The following is a 26,403-nucleotide window of genomic DNA, read 5'->3' as shown; positions in this document are numbered from 1 at the left end:
AGACCAATAGGAGGCTCTGAAATTGAGGCAATAATTAATAGCCTACCAACCAAAAACAGTCCAGGACCAGAAGGATTCACAGCCAAATTCTACCAGAGGTACAAGGAGGAGTTGGTACCATTCCTTCTGAAACTATTCCAATCAATAGAAAAACAGGGAATCCTCCCTAACTCATTTTACGAGGCCAACATCATCCTGATACCAAAACCTGACAGAGATACAAAAAAAAAAAAAAAAAAAAAGAGAGAGAATTTTAGACCAATATCCCTGATGAATATCGGTGCAAAAATCCTCAATAAAATACTGGCAAACCAAATCCAGTAGCACATCAAAAAGCTTATCCACCATGATCAAGTGGGCTTCATCCCTGGGATGCAAGGCTGGTTCCACATACACAAACCAATAAACGTAATCCAGCATATAAACAGCCATAAGTAGAAAGCTGAAACTGGATCCTTTCCTTACTCCTTAAACGAAAATTAATTCAAGATGGATTAGAGACTTAAATGTTAGACCTAAAATCATAAAACCTTAGAAGAAAACCTAGGTAATACCATTCAGGACATAGGCATGGGCAAAGACTTCATGTCTAAAACACCAAAAGCAACGGCAGCAAAAGCCAAAATTGACAAATGGGATCTAATTAAACTAAAGAACTTCTGCACAGCAAAAGAAACTACCATCAGAGTGTACGGGCAACCTACAGAATGAGAGAAAATTTTTGCAATCTACTTATCTGACAAAGGGCTAATATCTAGAACCTATAAAGAACTCAATCAAATTTACAAGAAAAAAACAAACAATCCCATCAAAAAGTGGGCAAAGGACATGAACAGACACTTCTCAAAAGAAGACATTCATACAGCCAACAGACACATGAAAAAATGCTCATCATCACTCACCATCAGAGAAATGCAAATCAAAACCACAATGAGATACCATCTCACACCAGTTAGAATGGCGATCATTAAAAAATCAGGAAACAACAGGTGCTGGAGAGGATGTGGAGAAATAGGAACACTTTTACACTGTTGGTGCGACTGTAAACTAGTTCAACCATTGTGGAAAACAGTGTGGCGATTCCTCAAGGATCTAGAACTAGAAATACCATTTGAGCCAGCCATCCCATCACTAGGGATATACCCAAAGGATTATAAGTCATGCTGCTATAAAGACACATGCACACGTATGTTTATTGTGGCACTATTCACAATAGCAAAGACTTGGAATCAACCCAAATGTCCATCAGTGACAGACTGGATTAAGAAAATGTGGCACATATACACCATGGAATACTGTGCAGCCATAAAAAACGGATGAGTTTATGTCCTTTGTAGGGACATTGGTGCAGCTGTAAACCATCATTCTCAGCAAACTATCGCAAGAACAGAAAATCAAATATCGTATGTTCTCACTCATAGGTGGGAATTGAACAATGAGATCACTTGGACACAGGAAGGGGATCATCACACACCAGATCCTATTGTGGGGAGGGGTTGGGGGTAGGGATGGCATTAGGAGATATACCTAATGTAAATGACGAGTTAATGGGTGCAGCACACCAACATGGCACATGTATACATATGTAACAAACCTGCACGTTGTGCACATGTACCCTAGAACTTAAAGTATAATAATAATAATAATAATAATAATAATAATAAAAGGAAAGCAAATCAAAATCACAATGAAATACCTTTTCACACCAGTCAGAATGGCTATTACTAAAAGTCAAAAGAAACCAGATGCTGGTGAGGTTGTGGAGAAAAGGGAAAACTTATACACTGCTGGTGAAAATGTAAAATAGTTCTTCCATTATGGAAAACAGTTTGAGGATTTCTCAAAGAACTTAAAACAGAATTACCATTTGACCCAGCAATCCCATTATTGAGTACATACCCAAAGGAATATAAATCATTCTACCATAAAGACACAAGCACACATATGTTCACTGCAGCACTGTTCACAATAGCAAAGACATGGAATCAATGTAAATGACCATCAATGGCAAACTGGATAAAGAAAATGTGGTACATGTACACCATGGAATACTAAAAAAGAATGAACTCATGTTCTTTGCAGCAACATGGATGGAGCTAGATGCCACCATCCTAAGCAACCTAATGCAGAAACAGAAAATCAAAACTGCATGTTCTCACTTATAAGTGGGAGCTAAACATGGAGCACATATGAAGACAAAGAAAGGAACAACAGACACAGGGACCTACTTGAGGGTGGTGGGTGGGAGGAGGGTGAGGGGGCTGAGAAACTACCTATTGGGTACTATGCTTATTATGTGGGTGACGAAATAATCTGTATCCCAAACCCCTGCAACACGCAATTTACCTATATAATGAACCTGCACATGTACCCCTGAACCTAAAATAACAGTTTAAAAGAACTTTCTGGAAATAAATACATAAAGATGGGGAATTGAGTAGTTTTCTCATCAGGACTGTGGTGGAAATGGTACTGATTTATACCTATCTGAAGAAGTAGGCAGGGAAAATAACCTTTTCATAGAATGAATGGACCTAAAAGGAAAAAAAAAAAAGCTGCAGCAGAAAAAGCCTTGCCCATTGTGGATACTATATTCCCCATCTCAGCACATGCCATCTTCCTAACCAACAAATTAAAAAACCTGGGAACCATGGTAGACCCTGGCTTCCCATGTCCTATCAGTGGCCAGGTGATTCTAATGCTTAACACCCTTCACATCGTCAGTGGACTCAATGTTTATGAACCACTTCCCAAATTCATATGTTGAAATCGTAACCCCCAAGCTGACAGTATGAGGAGGTGGGGACTTTGGGAGGTGATTAGGTTATCAAAGCAGAGGCCCCGTGAATGGGGTTAGTGCCCTTATGGAATGGGATTAGTGCCCTCAGAGAGATTCCTCACCCCTTCCACACTGTGAGGTTCCAGAGAAAAGGTAGCCAAGTATGAATGAAAATATAGGCCCTCACCAGACACCAAATCTGCCGGCACCTTGATCTTGGACTTCCCCACCTCCAGAACAGTGAGAATTAAGTTTCTGTTGTTTATGAGCTACCCATTTTGTGGTATTTTGTTATGGCAGCCCCAATGGCCTGTGACAATACCCATTTTTCCATTTCCTACTGCCTTATTCAGGCTCTGTCTTTTAAAAAATCTTTTATTGTGAAATGTAACCTAACATATTTATGACAAAGTTTATAATAGGAATGCACATCTTAATAATCATAAAGGTAATACCCAATGGAACCACAAACTTGGTAAAGAAATGAAAGTGTCCAGTCAGGTGCGGTAGCTCATGCCTGCAATCCTAGCATTTTGGGAGGCCAAGGTGGGTGGTCTCCTGGCCTGGTGATGGCCAGGAGATCAAGACCATCCTGTCCAACGTGAAACTCTGTCTTTACTAAAAATACAAAAATTAGCCGGGTGCGGTGGAGTGTGCCTGTAGCCCCAGTTACTCAGGAAGCTGAGGCAGGAGAATTGCTTGAACCTAGGAGGCAGAGGTTGCAGCAAGCTGATATTGCGCCATTGTGCTCCAGCCTGGGCGACAGAGCAAGCCTCCATCTCAAAAATAAAAATAAAAAAAATAAAAAAAATAAAAAAAACAACTTTCCATTATCCCAAGTGCTCTCCTGCCCAAACAAAATCTTCTTCCCTTCCTATCTGAGGTAACCTTTGTAATAGTTTTTCTTTGTTGTTGCTATCCTTTATGATTTTACCACTTAGATATGCATCCCTACACTATACAGCTTAATTTTGCCTGTTATGAATACCATCAAATTTTACATATTCTTTTGTGTCTTGCTTCTTTCAACATTGTTAGATTAATGCAGGCTATGTATGACATACGGTACATCCATTCACTCTCACTCCTGTATCGGATTCCATTATAGGTATATATGACAATATATCTATTCCCCTCAATGAGGTATGCCACTATATCTTTGTTAATACTTTTTCCTCTATTTGGAATCTATCTACCTTTCTAGATTCAGCTTAAGCATCGTCTTCTTTATGAAATCTTTTTAAAATGACCTTCAAGGTAGAATTGACCACTGTCTCCTGAACTCCCAATGTGTCATACACAAGTGTAGATCATGGCCAATATAACATTAATTTATTAGTACATCTGCCCTTCTCTAATAAACTTGAGGGCAGGACTCAGGTCTCCTTCATCTCAGTTGCTCCAGTGTCTGAGACTGTGGTATGGATTGAGTATATACACGATTCATGTTGGCTAAATAAGTGCATGGACTGTTAGAAAACTTTCAAGTGTAATACTTAGAACTTCAAAGAAATGAAGTATATGTGATCTATAGTAATGAACAAATTAAAAAGATGAACCTAATATAGTGGCCTGAGGTTCTGGATTTTAATATTCCTATAAAGCACCTGTCGCTATAGGATTCGGGTCTTGGTACAAGTCCTCCATGGCTGATATCATAAAACTCAATAGAATTCTTACCTGAGTATCAACTTTGGTCTTCATTCTTTATTGACTGCCAACTCATATGACCATTTCCCTATTACTGGTAGGCAAATAGGCAAATGCTAAACAACCTTGTTGAGGAAAATACAGTGAAAATGAATTTATTAAGAGCATACATTTTTCACCAGAGCACAATCTTCAAAGCAATATGCTACACTGTCATTATCTCATTACAGTAATTTCAAGACTTGCTCATGTTAACTTATTAAAAACATTTAAAATCATTTTCTTCATTGCAGGCACAACAAACTATCTCATTATCCAAATAGGATCAGAGCCAAATGATATGGCAAGGGATGGGATAAAAGAAATGCACATACGCAGGAAAAAGTCAGAGTTCAGATAAAGGCAGGCACACAGCAATATACAAGTGTAAACGACTGTTTGCCAAAGAAGTGATTTTTCAAAATGCTGGCACTATTATGTCACAATAGAGCTAAGCCATTATGCCTCTCACCTTACCCTAAGCTCTCTAGAGAAAACAAGATACTTTGTTAATTGACTAAAAGTTTTTCTTGCATAATACCTAGGTATAGCATGAATGAACCTCTACTCATTGTATATATGCCTAACATCACTATAAAACAATCCTATGTAGATATATGGATGACAACTTTTACATTAAAAGTAACAACAAACCATTTCAAATACATTGCCTAAGCAGGGGTTGGCAAACTACAGCCTGCAAGCCAAATCCAGCTGCCACATTTTTTCGTAAATAAAATTGTAATTGAAATGCAGCCATACTCATTCATTTACATATTATCTATGATTGCTCTTATACTACGATGGCACAATCAAACAGAGATGATATAAACCACAGTCTGAAAATATTAACTTTCTGGCTCTCTTCAGAAAAACTCTGCTGACCCCTGGTCTACAGCCTTGCTACCGTAAAGAAGTACCATGGACCTACAGCGTAGGCATTACCTGAGGGCTTATTCAAAAAGCAAAACATGAGGCTGCAACCAGACTGACCGGATCAGAATGTGCATTTTAAGTTGTCCCTGGTGATGAAAGTGAATATTAAAACTTTAGAAGCACTGGTGTAAAAAGAAATAAACTCACCAAAAAGGGGGTGGGTAAATTATTACTAGACTCACAATATTTATTATTAGACAGCAGAGAAGAGGGCTGCTTGCGAATATTTTTATAAAGACAAGAGAAAAGGAGGTGGATTGCAAATTAGGGAACACATTAATATTGCAGATGAAGGGGAGACATTTCTATTAAACAGCATCAATTTATACCCCTAGAGACTACGGGACATGTGAAAACTACTTTAACTCAGATGGCTAGGTACTTTGTTTTCTTTCATAAAAAAACCATTACTGCTGAGAGCTGGTCTGAGCCCCGTATCATTCTCCCTAGTACAAAAACAACAAGTAAATAAGAAACAAATTTGCTGATTTCAACCAAGTCCATTTGGTTGTCATATTCATTTCCTTTTTAAATACTCCATTCTCCCTGTGTAACGGAAAATTGTTTTTCCAATAAGGCAAATGGGTTATGATTTGCTCCCTGAAAATAAACGTTATAAAATCCACTCTAAATCTCTATTTTATCATGTGTTATTTGTGTTCCATTTGTAACAGGCTATATGCTGTCATTTGGGGTTGACTTTATCCAGCGCTATAAGGGTCTGGCAGAGATGAAAAGCATTTCCTCTTAAAGTTGCAAAGCCTGCTCTATTGTATTTACACTTAAGATCCTTAAGTTTTCTAAGTTTTCGAGTTGGGAAGTTTTACCTTATCCAACTTAGACACCTCCAAAAAGAAAAGCATAACATATAAAAAAGCACAAAACCCATTTTGTGACTTTCTCTTCTAACCAATAAATAGTGAAGCTCAGGCTTGTGAAAACCACATTAGAATTAGAATCCTCACTGGAAAAACAGCTTCACGAGCTAAGAAGACATCAGGCAATAATTTGAAAGAGAAAGTTATTGCTGCTTTGATAACTTTCAGTTACTCAGAGATTGTTACCTTCTGCCTCCAAACACACCCTGTTTTGGGCATGCAGGACTTAGCAGGAAGAAAATGTATTCAAGATAAAGGAATCCTTTGTCAAAGAGCTGAAATCAGAGATGACAAAATGACTTCTGCCACAGAAAATTGAAACCTTTTACCACTCCCTATTCTTCCAATTAAATCTGACAAAGAAGCAATGTGGCTGCTATTGTATGATATTTTTTTGGAGCACTGCCCAATGTTATAGCTAGAAGAAAATTCAGAAGAGGGCCAATACCCTCTGTTTAGAGACGAGAAAACTGAGGCCCAGACAGATTAAGTGTACTGTGCAAAGTCATGCCACAAGTTAGTAGGAGATCACCAGGATGAACACTCCTAGAGGACAGTCCTTTTCTTTACATTTTTGCACTTCCTAATTGTTAGTACTGTCCCTGGCACACAGTAGGCATTCAAAAATTGTTAGTTCAACTGAATTCCAGGCCAAAGTTTTTTCCATTGTACCATGCTTATTCATGTTTAACAATGGATTAGTCTTTTTTCTCTTCCAAAAGAATCATAAGTCAGATTTCAAATTATGCTTTTACACAGGTATAATTAAATCTTTAAAAGGTGGGATGGCAAAAAAATTAGAGGCTAGAGTGTAACAGACATTTTACAACCTGCAGATGCCAGCAGCAGGCAGCTCCCATCCTACTTCACTCCCACATCCCTCACAGTATAACGGCAATTATATTCCAGGGTGAATAATATAATTATCTAAATGAAACCAGGAAGGGAAAAATAAAGCATCCAACATAAAAGGATTAGCTGCTCAAGGACTTGCGGTTGAGGGAGGCAGGAGGACGGATCCAGGCTGACAATTTCATAAAGTAGCCATCAATTATTTAAATCATTGTGACTTTTCAGACAGCATTCTGGACAGCAAGGGGGGAAAAAAAACTCTGAAATTTTGAAAACCATAAATTAAGACTGAGATGTGTGTTATTCGGTTTTGGAGTGAAACGTGTTCTGCCTTTAGAGAGAGGAGCAAAAGGAAAGGCAAAGTCACCCTAAGTAGGAGGTGGTTCAAGATGTTCCTTTACTGGAACTTCAGCAGAACAAAATATTTCTTTTACAGTACAAGTGTCAATGCTGTTAGAATCCAATATAAATACGTCATCCAGCACATGAAAGGTTAACAGGTAAAACAGAAATAGAATTGGGCCAGAAGGAGAAGGGCCTGAATTCTACTATTGGATCTGCTATTTACCAGATATGTCATCTTAGACAAAGCACTTAATGTGTTGAACTTGACTCCAGTAAAGAAATTAATTTCTAAGGTATACCTTCCAGCCTTAACATTCTAGTGAAGTCTAGCCTTTATATGATAGAGAATACCAATGCTAGCTGGGGAAAATTAATAATGTAGGCTAACTATACACAATCAGGCTTTTATTGAAAAGATTTATGACTCAGAATAATTATCCCATGTATATGAGTTTGGCTAAAACATTGCCTGACTGCTATATTTCCATCATGTAAGTAAACGAGCCTGTGCCTATATGTCCAGAACCTGAAAGAAATAGGGAAACAGAATTGAAATAAGCATAGAATTTTTGCTATTACTTGAGGTATTTGCATTTGCTAAGCTAGCACTAAGGCAATTAATTATTTCTACCCAGGCACAAGGTCTGTAATTGGGTTAGTAATCATGAAGTTAATCTGGTCAACAGTTTCATGAGCCAGTTAGCTTGGTTTTCCCTAGATAAAGCTGGTTGACAAAGAGTAAAGATAGCTTCTACTCCATTCATTTATGATGATTTCTATAAAATGACTCCATAAAAAGGCAATATTATAAATATATAATCACATAAATATTTAACTAATGCATTTTAGACAAATATATGAACTATAACATGATTTTTAAAAATATACTTACCCAGGGACTAATTAAAAACATTCACCAACTATGTGAAAGGAAAATAAATCTTGGGACCCCCCCAATTCATTAAGCTACAGCAAAAAAGTGAAGCTGGAAACTGCTTAGGGCAAACCTGCCTCCCATTCTATTCAAAGTCATCCCTCTGCTCACTGAGATAGATGCATATCTGATTGCTTCCTTTGGAAAGGCTAATCAGAAACTCAAAAGAATGCAATCCCTTGTCTCTTACCTACCTATGAACAGGAAGTCCTGTCCCCACTTTGAATTGTCCCATCTTTCTGGACCAAATCAATGTACATCTTACATGTATTGATTGATGTCACATGTGTCCTTAAAATGTATAAAACAAGGCTGTGCCCCGACCACCTTGGGCACATGTTGTCAGAACCTCCTGAGGCTGCATCATGGGCACGCGTCCTTAACATGTTGTCAGAACCTCCTGAGGCTGCATCATGGGCACGCGTCCTTAACTTTGGCAAAATAAACTTCCTAGATTTACTGAGACCTGTCTCAGATATTTGGGCTTCACAACTGTAACATAAATTACAACTTATCTCTGACTTTTTTTTCACTGTATTATTTCATTTTCACACTGCTGATAAAGGCATACCCAAGACTGGGAAATTTATACATGCAAGAGGTTTAATGGATTTACAGTTCCACCTGGCTGGGGAGGCCTCAAAATCATGGCAGAAGGCAAAGAGGAGCAAGTCCTGTCTTACATGGAGGACAGCAGGCAAAAAAAAGAGAGCTTGTGCCAGGAAATTCCCATTTTTAAAATTATCAGATGTTGTGAGACTCATTCACTATCATGAGAACAGTGCAGGAGAGACTCCCCCCGCCCCTTAGTTCAATCACCTCCCACCGGGTTCCTCCTATGACACGTGGGAATTGTGGGAGTTACAATTCAAGATGAGATTTGGGTGGGGACACAGCCAAACCATATCATTCACTTAAAGAGAAATCTTAAATTTTCTATTATTTATGTTCTATGTATCAAAACGCTTCTGATCACTTGCTGTTTACAAATTTCTTGTCATGTTGGCTGTTGGACAAAGTTCTTTCTGCACTTATACTTTGGCTCCTCTGCTCATACACCTTCCACCCTATTAATTCTTGTTAGGAATAATGCTCAAAATCCTAAGGAAATTGAGCACTGGAACAAAGGATTCTTAGAAAAACAATTTTACTTCTGTGCAGAGGGGTGCCTCCTTGGCCAGCTGCCATGAGAGCACACCTGAACAAAGGGACATGAGAGCCTTTAGTCCTGACACAACTCCTGCCCCTGTACCCTTTCCTCAATGGCCGGGGTCGGGTCGTACAATCTAAACCGATCCCGGATGGCTAAACATTTGTTTTTTTTTTTTAGATAAGGTGGGCACTTAAAAGAAAGTGGAGGGGAAGGGAAAGGGGTGTCTGTAATGAGCTAGATAGTCCTCTTTCCAAATAAGGAAAGGAATGTGAGCCAGTACTGAGAACGCCTGGTACTGTGGCATGCCTGGGCATCTAACAAAGGCAAAAAGGAAAAAAAGGAAAAAAAGGAGAAAAAGGGAAAAGGTGGGGGGTACTATGAATTAAAGAATAAAAGATTGATCAGATTATTTGAAGAGAAACCTCATCATATCCCACAATTCTGCTTCAAATGAGGAGAGCTTGTTAATCTAGTCAAGCCTCTGAGATTATGTTATATCTTACTAATATGCAGGGTCACTGTGCATTCAAGCTGGGGGGTGTGCTTGGTACCCCTTCCTGTGTGTTCCATCTGCTAGGCAGTAAATATACTTCATTTTCTCTATTCTACCTTCGTCACCAATAACTCGTATATAAGTCAGGTTCTAACTGGCCCAGTTGAATCAGTCACCTAATACTGAAAGCTGTGCAAGGGTCAGGTACGGTGACTCGTACCTATAAATCCAGAACGCTGGGAGGCCGAGACAAGCTGATCGCTTGAGCCCAGGAGTTTGAAACCAGCCTGGCCAACATGGCAAAACCCCATCTCTATAAAATATACAAAATAAATTAGGTGGGTGTGGTGGCACATGCCTGTGGTCCCAGCTACCTGGGAGGCTGAGTTGGGAGGATCACCTCAGTCCAGGAGATCAAGGCTTCAGTGAGCCATGACTGTACTACTGCTTTCCAGCCTGGGTGACAGAGTGAGACCCTGTTTCAAAAACCAACCAACCAACCAACCAAAGGTATGCAGGCTGGAAGCAAGAGGCTTCTGAAAGGCCTCCTGGTCAAAGCCATCTCTTCCTGGAAGCTTAACAAAAACAACTCCTAGTTAGCTCTTGACAAAGGAAGATTTCATTTACCATTTGGTGAGCTCCTTTGGGTTTAGCTCCCTCTATAAGAAATATCTGGGAGGAACCCCAAATCCCAGAAAAAATGACTTGTTGCTATCTCTAAATGACTTGGTAAAATAATTATATTTGTTCTTTTGTCTTATTAATCAATTCCAGGTTTCCAGATACCTAAATATCCCTAGGCCTTTTTTTTCCTTCTTAGGGGCAAGAACTGATTATTCACCTTTACATGAAATTTCTCTCCTATTATTTGAGTTGGAAGAAGAAAAATCATTGTGTTAAGTTTTGCAGGAGTCTACCACCTGACTTGTGGTCTTTGTTAGAGCTTTAACAGTGTGTCTTCAGCAAGTTAGGTTGGTTTGGGGGGTGTGTGTATGTGCATGTGTGTGCATCTATGTGTGTTAAGGGTGTGTTTTTCCTGGAAAGAACTGCTAAATATTATCTTTTCTATAAAAGAGCCTAAGAATGATTTAAGTATTTTTACTTTTGCCTTTTTCTTAGATTCAACAGTTTACATGTTATATGTATAGTTTTATGAAAGCACTTACCACTGATATACTTGTTTACTTGTAAATCTCCCTCTACCACACCACAAGCCCACTGACCCCTACGATTTCAATACATTAAAAAAATCCAACTGATTAGAAAGCTTATATACACACAAAACCTAAACATAAGTGTTTATAACAGTTTTATTCATAATCACTCTAAATGGAAGCAACCAAGATGTCCTTCAATAGGTGAATGTATTTGAGAATCTATGGTATATCAATACAATGCAATATTATTCAATGATAAGAAGAAATGAGTTATCAAGTCGTGAAAAGCCATGAATGAATCTTAAGCATATTACTGAGTGTAAGAAGCCAGTCTGAAAAAGGCACTTCTTGTATGATTCCAATGATATGAATTCTGGAAAAGGCAAAACCATGGAGACAGTGAAAAAATCAGTGGATGCCAGAGTCTTACGGAGAAGGGAGAAATGTTGAATAGGTGAAGTATGGGAATTTTTTAGGGTAGTAAAAACCATTCTGTGTGATATCATAATGGTAGATACATGACATATTGCATTGCCAAAACTCACAGAACTTTAAAGCACAAAGAATGAACATTAATGTATGCAAATTAAAAACATCATTTGGGTTATCATGGAATCCTAGGATTTAGTGCAGAATGTGACAAAACTATCTACCTATTACAAATGTATAAAACAATGTCTTTGAAGAGGGTAGGGAGAAAAGGTACTGACCCAAGTAACACTGGAAATGAGTATAGTCTATAAGACTAAAGGCAAAAGAAACTATACAAGTACTGTATACTAGCTGATAAAGTTGTTTCCCACAAGGGTATGCGGTAACAATTCTGACACTGCTATATGTATATATTGGAATTGAATGACTGTGTTATTGTTACACATGTATACTAGACTCCATGTATACAGTTAAGTAAACTAATGGCAGATGGTGGGAGCCAGGTTTCTCACTGAGGGAGAGGTAGGTCACACCTAACTGAGAGGAGGCTAGAATGCTCCACATAGTAATGGATTAGTGTTGGAGACATCATTATGAACTCGTTTTTGGCTTAATGTAGATATAAATGGTTACATATAGAAATATATACAGATATGAATATATTCAAGGGTTAGTATACACACATATATTTTTCCTTTCAATGTCAGCTGAGTGGGCCTAGAAATAATGACACTCAAGTAATAAGAAACATTCTAAAACCCCAGATCTTGTTTTCCAATACTAGTCTCTAATAAAGGAACTAGGATTCCTAGAAAAATGGCTGATTCTAGGCCTGGGGCAGGCAATATACAAGATGAGCCAGGAGCACCTTGTAGTGCCAGAGAGTAAGGAGGTGCCTTAAAAAAAAAAAAAAATCACAAAGATGGGAACTTAGGAGATAACAGAAGCCAATCAAAGAAGCTCCTGATGTCCAAAGCTAGACATCAGCAGCAAAATAAAGTGGATTATAACTCCAAGAATAAAATACAAATCTATAAGTCTATACTGACAAATAAATAACCAAATAATTACATAAATGAAGGAGAACAGACAGATCTCTCATGTAGAAGCATTCTAAATCAAATCATTTATCCTGATACTCCACCGTCAAGGAAGTGGAGACTAACTCCCTGCACGTTAAGTGTGTGGGCTGGGCAAAGTGGCTTCCTTCCAAAGAATACACTGTGGAGAGGGGGTAAAAGTAACTCGGTAGTGAAAAAAACCTGACAAGTATTGCCTCAAGCAGGTAATCAAGGTTAACATCAACAGTGCTAAGTCATATTGATAGTGTATACCCTGGTAAGATGTGATGAAAATGTCTCCCAGAAACACATAATCCCAGTGAAATCATGAGAAAAATAGCAGACAGACACATATTGCAGGACATTCTACTAAATACCTAACCAGCACTCCTCAAAACTGTCACGGTCATTAGAAGAAAGGAGAGTGAGAAAACTGTCACATTTAAGAGAGCCTAAGAAGCCATAACAACTAAATGTATTGTGGTATCCCAAACAGCAAGAGGGCATATACACACACACATATAACACATACACACAAAACAAGGCAGTATGAATAAAGTATTATTAGTTAATAATAATGTGTCAATACTGGCTCATTAATTGCAATAACTGCACCATAGGAATACAGGTGTAAGATATTCATACAATAGGGAAAGTGGGGGTATATGGAACTCTTTGTACTGTCTTTGCAACACTGATAAATCTGTAACTTTTCTGAAATAAAGTTTATTTTTTTAAAAACACAAATATTTGATACTCCTTTCCTTGGCAAAACAACAGAAGTTTGCTTTTACACACCCTACCCCAAACCAAGTAAGCCAGAGGCCACACTTTAACATAGCTGTTGGCAATTTTCATTTTATTCATTTAGCAAATAAGTACCTACTATGTGTTAAAGATTTCTTTTGGCTCTAAAGCAACACTTTGAAAGGTTGGAAGAAAAGCATACTCCTCCTGTTCAAGAGGCAAGAAATTAACCGACAGGCCAGCCTTCTCTCTGCTCGGGCAGGCTGCTCACTCTGGTAAAGCCTCAGAAGCCATGGGCAAACACAGCAAACAAGGTCACCGGAGCACTTCTGCAAGTGCCTGATAGGCAGCCTTGACCTTGAAATGACCAAGGGGACAACAAATTCCGAAATGCTTTGTGGAATAAAAAGGAAGAAGCAATTAAGCTCCTGCAGCTGAAATGGGGCAAAGAGAAGTAGTGTGTGTGCAGTGAGAAGAGGTGGAGAATAGCTCTCATTTAAGTGTAGTTATCTGTATTTGACTCTGTAGCTATTTGCAAGTGAATACTCAGGGTATTCTGGACTTCACAGATATGACCACCCATCATGGGAACAGCTGTAACTATAAAGGGGAAAAAAGGAGATAAAAATGAAGAAGAAAAAGAAAGGGAAACTAGAAGGCTAGATAGCTTTTTTTTTTTCCTCCTCAAAAGACTCGATTTCCAATATGCACAATCCAGAAAGGACATAATGACATAGATAATCTGTTAATGAACTGGCGGCATGTTGCCTTTTCCCCAAAGCAGGACTTTAACTGACAGAGCTCCTGTGTATCTAAAAAAGTAACAAATGAGAAATGTACAGCTTAAACTTTAAACAAATGTGAGTGTGCTAAAGCCAAGATGGCTGCCCCTGTGGACACGGAAGTGATGAGGAACCCCATTTGGTCACGCCTTTGAGGGCTCAGGAGGGAACACCCTCACGGAGATTCGTGAGTGCAATATTTACCCCAGAAAGTCAGACTGTTGGGTGGTTTGGTCAACCAGCACAATAATTCAAAAGACTGATGACAAATGCTAAGCTCGGCACAATGCTGGGGCTCACCGGATCTCAGGCAGCCATGACGCCATCACCCAAAACTTTGGTCTGGAGAGAAACACATACAACTTTGTCTCCCCTTCAGAGCTGAACTTAGTGGATCTCTGTCTCAGCTGCCTCTGGGACCCCAGGCTCTCTACCCCTTAATCCTGTCTGAACTGCCAAGGTCCACTGTTCCTTAAAAGCGCATCCATTTGAACACGTCCCTTCTCTAAAAACTGTCACCATTCTGTATCAGTTCCATTTCAAAAGTAAACTGGTGTGTTTAGAGTTTGAGACCTCCCTGGTAGAGTTTTGTGTCCCCGTTAACCTTATTTCTCATTCTCCTTTCATTCCTTCACTCATTTAGACTCTCACTGTCTGATGAACACGCGATGGTCAGTTTTACCTTTTGTGTCTTTGCTTACGTTGTGACCGCTGTTCAGGGCACTTTTCTCCTCTGCCTTCTTCGTTTCTACACATCCTACAATGACCTAGGGCCCACTTCTTGCCTAAGGTCTCTCTTGAATCCTCCAACCTTCTGTCTCTCTCTCTTCAGCTCTTACAGTGAAAATCTTCTAAACCATCACATTCAGTACTCAATTATAAAGTGTCCTTTACTGTTCTTGGATTTGTAGGTGTGAGAAATTCCAGTTTCCTAATTAATTGATCCCTACTAAATTCCTGAGAAGGAGTCTTGCTTTAAATTTATTCTGTATCCCCATATCACCTTGTCCAGTGATAGCACAAAGCAGGTGTTTAATAAATACATATTAATCATTTCATTTTATTAAAATTTCAGTGGTGAAAATTCTTTCAATGTGTCATGTCACTCTTGTTTTAAGAGATGTGTTAGGTTTCACCAGCCCATCTGATATTGTCTATGCTAAGATTAAGTACACACAAGTTTTTGAGTAGGGCAGCATCCTTGAAAAGCATGAAGAAAAGCAGCTGCTTTATTTGAACAGTTAATCTTAAAGGGCCATTAAACTTTGAAGCTGAGATAGTCTTGTTTCTCTCCATTTTCTCACTAGAACATCTCTAAGCCAGAGCTGTAACATCCACATAGGGCAAAAACTGCTTAGAATAAGAACCTCAAAAATTTCCTAAGTACAGCAGTTCTCTGTCTACACTCATCTGGCTCCTACTAGCAATCTCGCACTATCAGCAATTCTGCTGCTCCCAAGAATGATAACTATCATTTGCTTGGGCTGTTGAGCCAGGCTTTTCTCTTCCTAGTATCTTTCAATGGGATGCTCTTCCTCTTCTCTAACATTTAAGGAAAAGAAATAAATCTGAAGATGCCTTTGTTAGCAAGTAAAGTCAAATATATTTCAGGCAAAGGCAGCCCTCTAAAGATCTGAGTGACAGAGTGTTAATGTATTTCAGTCCCTGCCAGCAGATCTGTCATAAGTCATTACCTTCTTTCCTGCTCATCTACCAACGAGTGGGCTGAGGCAAGATCAAAATGGACAGCAGCCAATCAAAACCTCAAAATGCTTACCCCAAGTAAGCCCTGTTTCATAGAACAGTCTAGGTGACAACTAAGACGACCATCAGTGGGGCTTCTTTGCTCATGATAGAAAGTAATCTCAGAGTCCTACTTTAAAACCCAGGGGTTCTCCCTATATTGATGTCATTCTGAAACAGCCTCGTGCTCAGACAAGTTTCTTAGCACCAAGCAAAGCTAGTAAACAAGTGTCACTGACTATAATTACTTTCTCATTCAGTAGTCCCTCATGACTCCTCTACCCAAGGAGATAAAGGCTTCCAGTTATTCTTTTTAAACTGACCTCATAACCCAGATGTAGTAGAGGAATTCTTTAAAAGTTGCATCTAAACTAAAATCTGTTCCAAATACATTAAGAGAGATTATAGATTGTTGAAGAAAACATTCAGAATAATGGTTGATCTCAAAAATAAAAAATGTTGAGATAATTAAGGATCCTTATAAAATGTGTAAGGTTGGTTGCAGATGATTTTCTGAAGACAAAAGAAAATAATGTTTATCTCTAGTCCCTGTGGTATTATTCCAAAACCCTAGCTGGCTATATTATATAGAAGCTAGTTTAAATACATTTAAATATTTTTTTTCTGTCATTGCTTTGCAGAAAGTTACTTACAGAAGTCTAGTTAACCAGGAACTTCTCTAAGAAAACCAGCCAGTCAGAGGAGATCCTGTTTCTTTTTCATTCGAAGGTAAGACAATAAGTTAATGATATTTATAGAAACTCAATTTGATCATATAATGGGCCTGTTCTGCCTGTATATTAAAAAAATCATCTTTGAGTGGCTCAACTCACAGCCTTCTTCATCAACAGTTATGAGGACAAGTTCCTTTGTAATATTATATCAATAAAGGCACTACTTATAGATGAATCATAAGCATGAGCTGGTCAATTTCCTTTTCCATGGAACTATGTGAAGGAAATGTTTGGATGAGTACTTTTAGAAAATAAATACTCTTTTGAAGCAACTACTTTCTTACTTAATGTATCTCTTTGTATGTTCAGATTTTCTAAGATTAAAATACTGGGAATAGCACCATGGTAAGGTACTCATGGAATGATGGGGAATTCATTTCTGTGAAGGCTGAAGAGGAATCAAAATGACCAGGTTTGGTTATGCTATAAAACAAATATAGAAAAACGTTAATGGTAGAATCTGGGTGGTGAGTATGTGGGTGTTCAGTGGACATTTTTTTCTAGATTTTTTGTATATTTAAAACATCTTTGTGATAAACTGGGGAAAAAATATTGCCAGGTTCTTGTACTGGTTGTCTAATCATGTATGAAACAAACCAGTAAATATTAGTGAAGCTTTCCACTTAGTAGAAAATATTTTTATTCATGTAGGTGTTTTCTTAGCACCACTCCCTTTAACACTAGTGGATTTTTTTTTTCCTGAATGGAGAAATATGTGGGCATGTGGACCACTAATAATAATTATGAAACAGATCAATATGTAGAAGACTTCATAAATCCCTGCTGAATCCATGATCCCATGGTACTTCTCATCCTAGTGTTTAGAGGTAGTCTATAGTCTGGGCAAGTGTCATTCTCATTTTATACATGAGAGAGGAGAAGCTCAGAGAAGGCAAGTGGCTTGGACTTGTCTAAGGTCATTGAGCTGATGATTATGGTGACCAAATCTACGTTTTATATCCATTTCCCACCTCACCATGATGAAACGTAGCAGTAAGCACTTTCAAAGATGGCTATGAAGAATCACAACAAAACTTCTACAAAATTAAAATGTACTAAATCAGTAACAGAATTAACAATACACAAGTAACACAACTGGACAAAAATGATCTGAAAACACAGACAAATGTTATCAGATCCCAAAAGTCTCTATTAGTAATAAAAGATTTAATTTGCTCTGGTGTCTTGGAAGTGAACAGGTGAGTGCTGGACAATCTAAATAAAGACAAGAACAAAGGCATCTTCCACTCCATCTTCCTCAATGAAGTCTTAGGTAGCCACAAGTGGTTATTTCTTGACATGAAGAGGCAAAATAATAGTTGGTGAATAAATAAAATAACAAAAGTAAAATGCAAAAAAAATCAAAACTCTGAGTGGTAAGTTAGTGTTTCTTTAGGTATCAATAAACACTAAAGAATCAGATTAGACCCCAAGGCATCTTGGTTCTAAGACTTATTTTTAGCACAGTGAGACCATTAGCACCATCTCTCAGCGCTTACAGGGGAAAAAAAATCAATTGATCAGTTCTCTTCAACCTAATGATTTTCATAATGACTTCCAGCAGACCTTAAATGGGACTAATCTATTTACACTAATAAAAGCTGAATCTATTCTGTACCAGAGAGTGGAAGGGCAACAACTGGCTGTGATGCAAACGCCGCTCAAACACAACGTTCTTCATATGAACATAATGTGATATGATGAGAACAATATGCTACTGCTGCTGGCCACACTTCCTTGGGAAACCAGAAGAAGTTACTGGCAGTGCCTTAGCTTGGCCGAGGAGATAATAGGTTTAGGCAGCAGTATAATTATCTCTAGCAAATTATTATACTGTAAGCAGCTGTGTCCACCAACTTTCAGTAAGAGCTCCAGCAATCACTCAGCCTACCAAACACTTTCACTTTGAACCTTATTGACATCTAGAATTTAGACCATCCTGGGCCTACTGCCTTAACAGAATACTTATTTATTTATTTTTTCTGTTTTAGAGACAGAGTCTGACTCTGTCATTCAGGCTGAAGTGCAGTGGCACGATCATTGTTCATTGCAACCTCAAACTCCCGAGCTTAAGTGATCCAGCCCTCCTGCCTCAGCCTCCCGAGTAGCTGGGACTGCAGGCATATACCATGACACCTGGCTAATTTTCTTTTTCTTTTCTTTCTTTTTCTTTTTTCTGGGGGTGGAGGGGACAGTTGCTTGCTATGTTGCCTGGGCTGATCTCAAATTCCTGGCCTCAAGCAATACCCCCACCTTGATCTCCCAAAGTACTGAGATTACAGGTGTGTACCACCCAGACTGGCCAACAGCAATACTTCTACACTGCTTCCTGCCAGAGAGTCTTCAAGGAAAACATAGCCAATTGAATCGACTGCATTCTAGTTATGAGCTGTAGTGGACTAAATAGTGTCTCCCTCCAAAATTGTACATGGAACTTCAGAATGTGACTTAACTTGGAAATCTTCTTAGATGTAATTAAGGTAAGGATTGAAATGAGATCGTCCTGGATTAAAACAAACACTAAATCCAATGAAAGTATCCTTACAAGAGCCAGTAAAGAAAACATGGAGATACAGGGGAGGCCATGTTACGATAGAGACAGATATTGCAGTTATGCTGCCAGAGCCAAATATCAATGGGAATCACCAGAAGCTGAAAGAGGCAAGGAAGGATCCCCCTCCAGAGCTTCGGAGGGAATGTGGCTCCTAGGCCTCCAGAACTGTGCAAGAATACATTTGTGTTGTTTTAAGGCACTAAGTTTATGGTAATTTGTCATGGCAGCCCTAGGAAACTAATCCCCTAGCTTTAATGGACAAAAATAGTGCATGCTGCTTCAGCTGCTAATAAACGACCAGCTGACAAACTCCAGGAAAAGGAGAAAGCACATGAAACAATATCTTCTCTTGCTGTCACACTAGGGTAGGAGAAGGCAGGAAAGAAGTTACTAGCTGGGTGCTAGAGTAGAAAGAACAGAAGGTGGGTAAACAGCAAGCTGGTGATGAGAAGATGCAGGCTGCAAATCTGGGCAGAGAGGGGAGGAGTTGGGGAGCAGTCAGTAGAGTTCAGGACGGAAGGCGGGTGTTAAGGGGCAGGCAGGAAATATATCAGAGCAGTCAATGCAGAGACATGCTCTCAGGTCACCTGGGGTAGGAAGGAGAGGGCACGTTTTAACCCATTACTCCATTTAACCACTAGAGTGTTGCTATGACACAGATTTTTTGATTCCCATTTTATAGGGGAAGAAATAGGTACAGAGAAGTTAAGCAATTTGGTGACAGCCACAAAGCTATCAAATGAAATGGCTGGGATTTAAATCCATTTGCATCTGATTCCAAGGCTTATGTACAAGGCTTGGTTCAAAGTATCCTACAGAGCAGTCTTTTATAAACCTGGCTGCATTAAAGAAAGCCTCAACTATATATATATAATATATATGTAATATTATGTATTATATATATTTTATATGTGTGTATATATATGTATTTTTGAGACAGGGTCTTGCTTTACTGCCCAGGCTGGAGTGCAGTGGCGCTATCTTGGCTAACTACAACCTCAACCTCCCGGGTTCAAGCGATTCTCCTGCCTCAGCCTCTGGAGTAGCTGGGACTACAGGTACGTGCCATCACACCCAGCTAACTGTTGTATTTTTAGTATAGACAGGGTTTCGCCATGTTGGCCAGGCTGGTCCCGAACTGCTGACCTCAAATGATTCACATGCCTCGGCCTCCCAAAGTGCTGGGATTACAGGTGTCAGCCACCACGCCTGGCCTTCAACAGTAATTTTTGATGTGCTATCTCTCCCAGCAATAACTGATACTACGGAGTAGAAAGATCGAGGCTGGTGGTACAAATTCTGGCTGCATGTTGGGATCATCTGGGCATCATACCAAACACTGATGCCCATGCACGCTCCACCCCTGACCAACCAATGGGATCTGGGAAGTGGTATTTTTAGGAAGTTCTTGGGTGATTCTAATGGGTGGCATTGGTGAGAATCACGCTGTAAGCCTACAGATATAAGTGGAAAGTGCAGCTGGCAGAGGAAGAGATGACAGAGTGGTGTTTGCAGGCAGATTCTAGCCATTTCACTTCTCAAAAGTTACTCTGATAAATACTGGGGCAGAGAGGAAAATGAAAATACGCTCTAAACATTTCAAGATTGCCCAGAATTTGTACTTGCACAGCTTATGTTTGTTCCTCCAATGATGTGGGAGTTTAAGCCTGAGCATTAGAAAGGCTGCCTCCGTCTCACATTGCCCTGCATGAGCCAGAAAATGTAGGCTCATCCTGTACTTGGAAACAACTTTGCAAAATCAATGTGCTAGACTAGGAAGCAGCTTCTGCTGCTGCTGCAAATATTGTTTTTACAATTGCTGGGCCTGCATGAAACAAAGCTGAATACTTTTTAAAAAATGACTACTGTTGTGCACCACAAAGCTAAGACCCCACAACATTAGATACCATTTCCTAACCTCACGCTGGGTATCATGATGATGTTATGTTAAGAGAATGCTTCTTAAACTTCAGCGAGTATCAATATCACCTGGAGAGCTGGTCTGAACAGAGATATCCAGAGTGGAGTGAGGTTCAGGGATCTGCATTTCTCTTAAGTTCCCAGGTAACACTGATGCTCTCAGTCCACGGGCCACACTTGCTTTTGCACTGGTATAAGGCAATGCTGCTCAAACTCTACTGTATAAACAAATCACCTCGCGATTCTGTACAAATGCAGACTGATCAGAAGTTGATGTTCTTGGCCACGGAAGACTCTCTAAGTAGCAAGGGTATGGGATATTCCATTGGGGATAGAGGAAGAAAGTTTGCTTGTACCGCTTGTTCAAATAGATAGTTGCCCATTCAGCAATTTGATAGGTAAGGGGTTAAAAACTTTAAGCACTAGTCCCTTCACTCTTTCTTCAGATGGAGACACCAAAGAAGAAATAAATTAAATGGCATCTCCAAATCATTGATAAACCAGGGAAACGAAGTAAATCAGTTTAGTCTGTCTCCTCATTTTTAAGGAATGAGTAACTTGTACTCTGGGAGACATATAAAGCATGAGATGGTATCCACTTCAATGAACTGTTTCCAGAACTCCATGTTCAGAATCTGACTCAGGAGAAATGAGTAATTTCTCTTAAGAGATTTCCTTAGTTTGAATCAACATGCTTTGCCTTGCAACAGGTGGAGGCCAGTCTTCAGAAAAAGTGATGGCAACAGAGGGATCTCAGATGGTAAGACCATGAGATGCATCCAATCCTGCCCTCATCCTGGGAGCATTAGAGGCATAAGAACTGTGACTTTTTCATTTTAGCACCATTAACTATCTTAAACCCAAGATCATGAGTCTTATACTGTGAGCAGAAAACACAGCCATGTCCCTGTACTAAGGAATTCATAATTAATTCATTCATTTTCATTCACTCATTCATTTATCCATTTATTAAATAGTGAGTGTTTCCCCCCGGCAGACACTATTCTAGGAGCTGGTGATTTAGGAGAGACCCAACTGAAACATGTATCTGCGCTTTTCTATCTATCTATTGTAAAATGCTTTAGGCACTGGAGCAAAAAAGATGGTTCTGTGCTTTACCTCTCTGTGAGGCAGTACCAAAGAGTAAGGGATTTAAAAAGTTATTCTCTAACTACGGAGAGCCCAGTTTTAATCCCCAATCAGTTGCACATTGATACTTTTATAAAACATAAAAATGAATTGCTAGAAAAAAGAAATTTTAAAACCCACAAAGATATACAAGAGGCCCAATTTTTTATTATTGGATTCAACAGACAATGTCAAAATGCTAAAAAATATTAAGTGTCTAAATGCTCACTCCTAAATTCTCTAACTCTCATAGCAGACTGGTGACAAACAGCTTGCAGACAAGCATAATCCTCAGAATCCACTTTGGGTAGAACTGGCCGGGAGCACAGACTCCCAGGTTACATTGCCTGGGTTTGTATTACAGTTCTACTACTTGGCAGCTATGTGACTGTGGGCAAGTTATTTAATTTCATTGTTTCTCAGTTTCCTCCCCATAAAAAGAATACCACTCAGAATTGCTGCCATACATTTTAAACACTTGCAATCAATATAGACAAAGCACTCAGAATAGTGTCTGACTCATAGTAAATGCTACTAAAGTGTTAGCTGCTATCATTACTACTATCTACTATTATAACTGCTATCATTACTGTTTTTACTTCTTCTATTATTACTACTAGTGTTACTCTGCTGTATTAGCTTGGGCCAACACTTGCACAGTTGTTTTATGTATAAAATGCTGCTTGTCATCTCTTCCTTCCTACTGACTTCCTTCCCTCCTATGGAATCTGTGACTAGAAAATGAAATCACTTAGAACACATGTGGGCACCCACAGAAATGCCTCTAATAACCCAAGTGTCTGTACTGCCCAGATGCCACTTCAGAGAGACAAGGACAAAGTGTCCTGGGGTTCTCTCCACAGGGCTCCTAGGCACTGTGTCTGTCTGTTATCAAACAAGTGGAAGCATCGCTGAGACAGCTGTCCTCCCACCCTCCCTGGAGAATCTGGCTGGGCTGATGCTGTGTGACACTGGGTGTTGCCTCAGGGAAAGGCACATCCTCTCTTCTACTCTGTGACCAAACAACAGTTTAGCAAAGGGAAGAATTTTAAAGGACATTTTTATACTTCCTGTAATTGAATACTTAACCCACATGCATCTTTCACACATACACATATTTCTCCAAGCTCCTTCTTAACATTTGTTTTCGATTCTCAGTTAAAGTTTTTGAGAATTATTTCTTACTCTTTCTTCAGATTAGCCACCTACAATTAGCTGGGAATAAAATATTGAGGAAACATAGAAACACATCCGAGAATAAAATTCACCTTGTGCGTGTAGAGGGAGACAAAAAAAGAATGAAGCTTGAGTATGGGGAATTATCAGAAAACAATTTACAATCCTATAAGGCAGGAAAATACCCAAGATCGGAAAAAAAAATAACCATCTCCTTGTTTGCTTTTTAAACTGCGTAACTTTCTCTGAGAATATTAAACAAACTTATTGATATGGTTTAAACAATTTGCATTTTCATAAAATCAAATTTTTATGAAAGAAAGGAGAGTAACAATCACACAAAAAATTAAGTAGGTATGTTAGCTCTAGAAAAAAAAATCGCAGGTTAAGAGCTTGAATGGTCTTAGTCTCAAGATTTATTCACTTATATATAATTATGTCTTGACAAGGTCAAAGAGAAAACAGGTAAAGCTGGAGTTCTTACCTAGCCTCACAATGACTTAAAGGGCAAGAAGCACAGTAACGTGTACAAAATGGCTGGTGATGAGGTTGGGAGTGATCTGACAGGCACATGGATAGACTGCCCACATATGTCATTTTGCTGGTAGCATATGGCCTTGACATGGCCCAGATTGTAGCTAAGGAGTTACGAGTTTTAATGCATCTTTGCTACTGAAGCTGCAAATTATCACATTTAATAGTATTATTGGTTCACAGATTCACTCTGTAATGTACTGTTGCCTTTTTTTTTTTTTTCCTTTTAAATTCAGTACACTAAATATGTTCAGGTTGCTCTGTATGGCATATAGCGTGACACTTCAGATAAATACTGAAAGGTTTTCTGATGGAAATGAGGCTAATGATATGGTCAGACAACACATAAAAGTAAGCATATTTTTGTCACTCTCTATTTCTCATCTCCCCATTCTGACTCTGCGAGTATTCATGACTCTCAAAACTTACTCACTGTATCCGTCCTTCCACCTTTCCTTCCTTCTTTCCTTCCATCCATCCCTCCCTCCCTCCACCACACATTGATTCAGTAAGTTATTCATTGACCACCTTCCTGCTGCCTGGCATTATATATATAGAGGGTAAGTGTTTGGAACTTACCCTCTAGTGGGAAAAGACAGAAAATATACAAGTTAGTGAAATTAATTAATAATTAGAGTTGTGATAAGTGTTAGGAAGAAAAAAACCAAAGTATTAAAATACTGATTAACTGGGGAGATCTACCTGGGATCCTGACCCCCCCCCCCCAAAAAAAAGGTATTCCATTCAGATGATTCAAATAAAGAAATATGAATGAAGAAATAACTTACAGAGGTATGGGAAGGGTTGAAAGCAGCAACAAGGGATACTGAGGCACCCAGAGGCTTGTAAGAGCAGAAAGTTGAAATCAAGACGCAAGGAGAAGAAATGACCTTGCTAGAGTTCAGTGAGAGCTGGAGCTATGGAGGATGTGTCACCTGGCAGGATCTCTGGTGATAGAGGGAGGCACGCACAGCCAGGGCCATGATCCAAAGTGAAGAGGAAGGGGAGAAGAAATCACCCACCCTCGTTCTCCTCCCACTTTCCAATCTTCTACTTGTGCTGCCTATTGGCAGAACTTGATCAGAAGCTATCTGGCAAGGGGGCCTCCATGACACAGTTCACAGACACAGTCCATAGGGTGTGGCCTCAGTATTGACAATGGATGGGGGTGGTGCTGAGGGAAAATGGGAGAATGGAGAATAACCAGGAAAGGGGACCTACTTAGCTAGGACAGTCAGGAAAAGCCTTCCAGTGGACATGACATTTGAAGTGACACCCAGAGAGGAGAAGACCCCAGCCACACAAAGAGCTGGAAGAGGAATCCAGCAGAAGGAAGAGCGAGCATGTGCCTTTGGCATTCCCCCTTCTCTGCACCCCACACTCAGTACAGATCCCTCACCAGGCATATGGTTATCAGAGACCCAGACCATCCAAATGAATACCTTCCTATTCTATCAACATAATAAAAAAGCTTGTTCATAAAAAAAACATACCAAAAGCAGAACACTTCTCTAAGAAAGGTCCAGCACGTCTGTAAATTCTAACGTACAAAGAAAAATCAAGGGAGACATATGTAAAGGCAGGAAAGGGCAGGCAACTGGAGCAAGCATAACTCCCTTCCATTTATACAACTTCTCTTTGAAAAGCCCAAGCCTTCCACATACTGAATAGTCTCATATTGTACAATTTACTGAAAGTGTGAGACTGTGCCCATCCTACTCTTAAATGAAGAAACACAGTAAGGATTCAATTCCAGTGTAATAATAGTTAATGTATACCTATAATTTAAACTCCTACTAATTTTCTTTTAGTTTTATATTTACCTTCAAGTCACCAGCTAAAATGTATATAAACTATATGCCTCAAGCCTATTAATCAAAAATATGTACTGACAGATGATTTTATTTTTTCTGATGCTAAGAAAACATTTTTTTAAATATAAAGTAAAATTTCCAATACTAACAAGATCATCATGTGAATTCAGTGATTTGACTTTTAAAGGCCAGTTTACTAGTTCAAATTCCCAGTGAGGTAGGCAAGTCATTGAAAGGTAAGGCTGCCCTTAAAAGGTACAGAGGGTTTCCTGCTGGTAATTGAGGTTGGGCATCATAACTTCCTTCCTGTTAATCCTTCATACTCAGGGATGCATTCACCAATGGAAAAACAGTTCCTTTCAAGGACAAATTCCAGGTATAACAATGAGGAACTGCCTGCATGTTAATGAGATTCACCATCTCTCATATCCAAAGGTGTTTTTTTTTTTTTCTTAAAGATCTTAAGGAACTTCCATCATCTAACTACATTAAATCTAAATTTCCCTAGTGCCTATTTAATTTATTTTCTTTTGTTTTGTCCCTGATGAATATGGAAACAGAT

General features: G+C 39.1%; 1 protein-coding gene across 5 annotated transcripts in view; it reads right to left on the bottom strand.

The window, feature by feature from the left end:
• The window catches only part of EXOC4 (exocyst complex component 4), an 821,075-nt gene that overhangs the window by 220,990 nt on the left and 573,682 nt on the right, over positions 1-26,403 (bottom strand). The gene's annotated exons all lie outside the window — the stretch shown is intronic.

This window comes from Piliocolobus tephrosceles, chromosome 8 (assembly GCF_002776525.5).
Source record: "Piliocolobus tephrosceles isolate RC106 chromosome 8, ASM277652v3, whole genome shotgun sequence".
NCBI classification, from domain to species: Eukaryota; Metazoa; Chordata; class Mammalia; order Primates; family Cercopithecidae; genus Piliocolobus; species Piliocolobus tephrosceles.
Note: the sequence above shows the minus strand (reverse complement) of the source record. Positions and strands in the feature narration are given on the sequence as shown.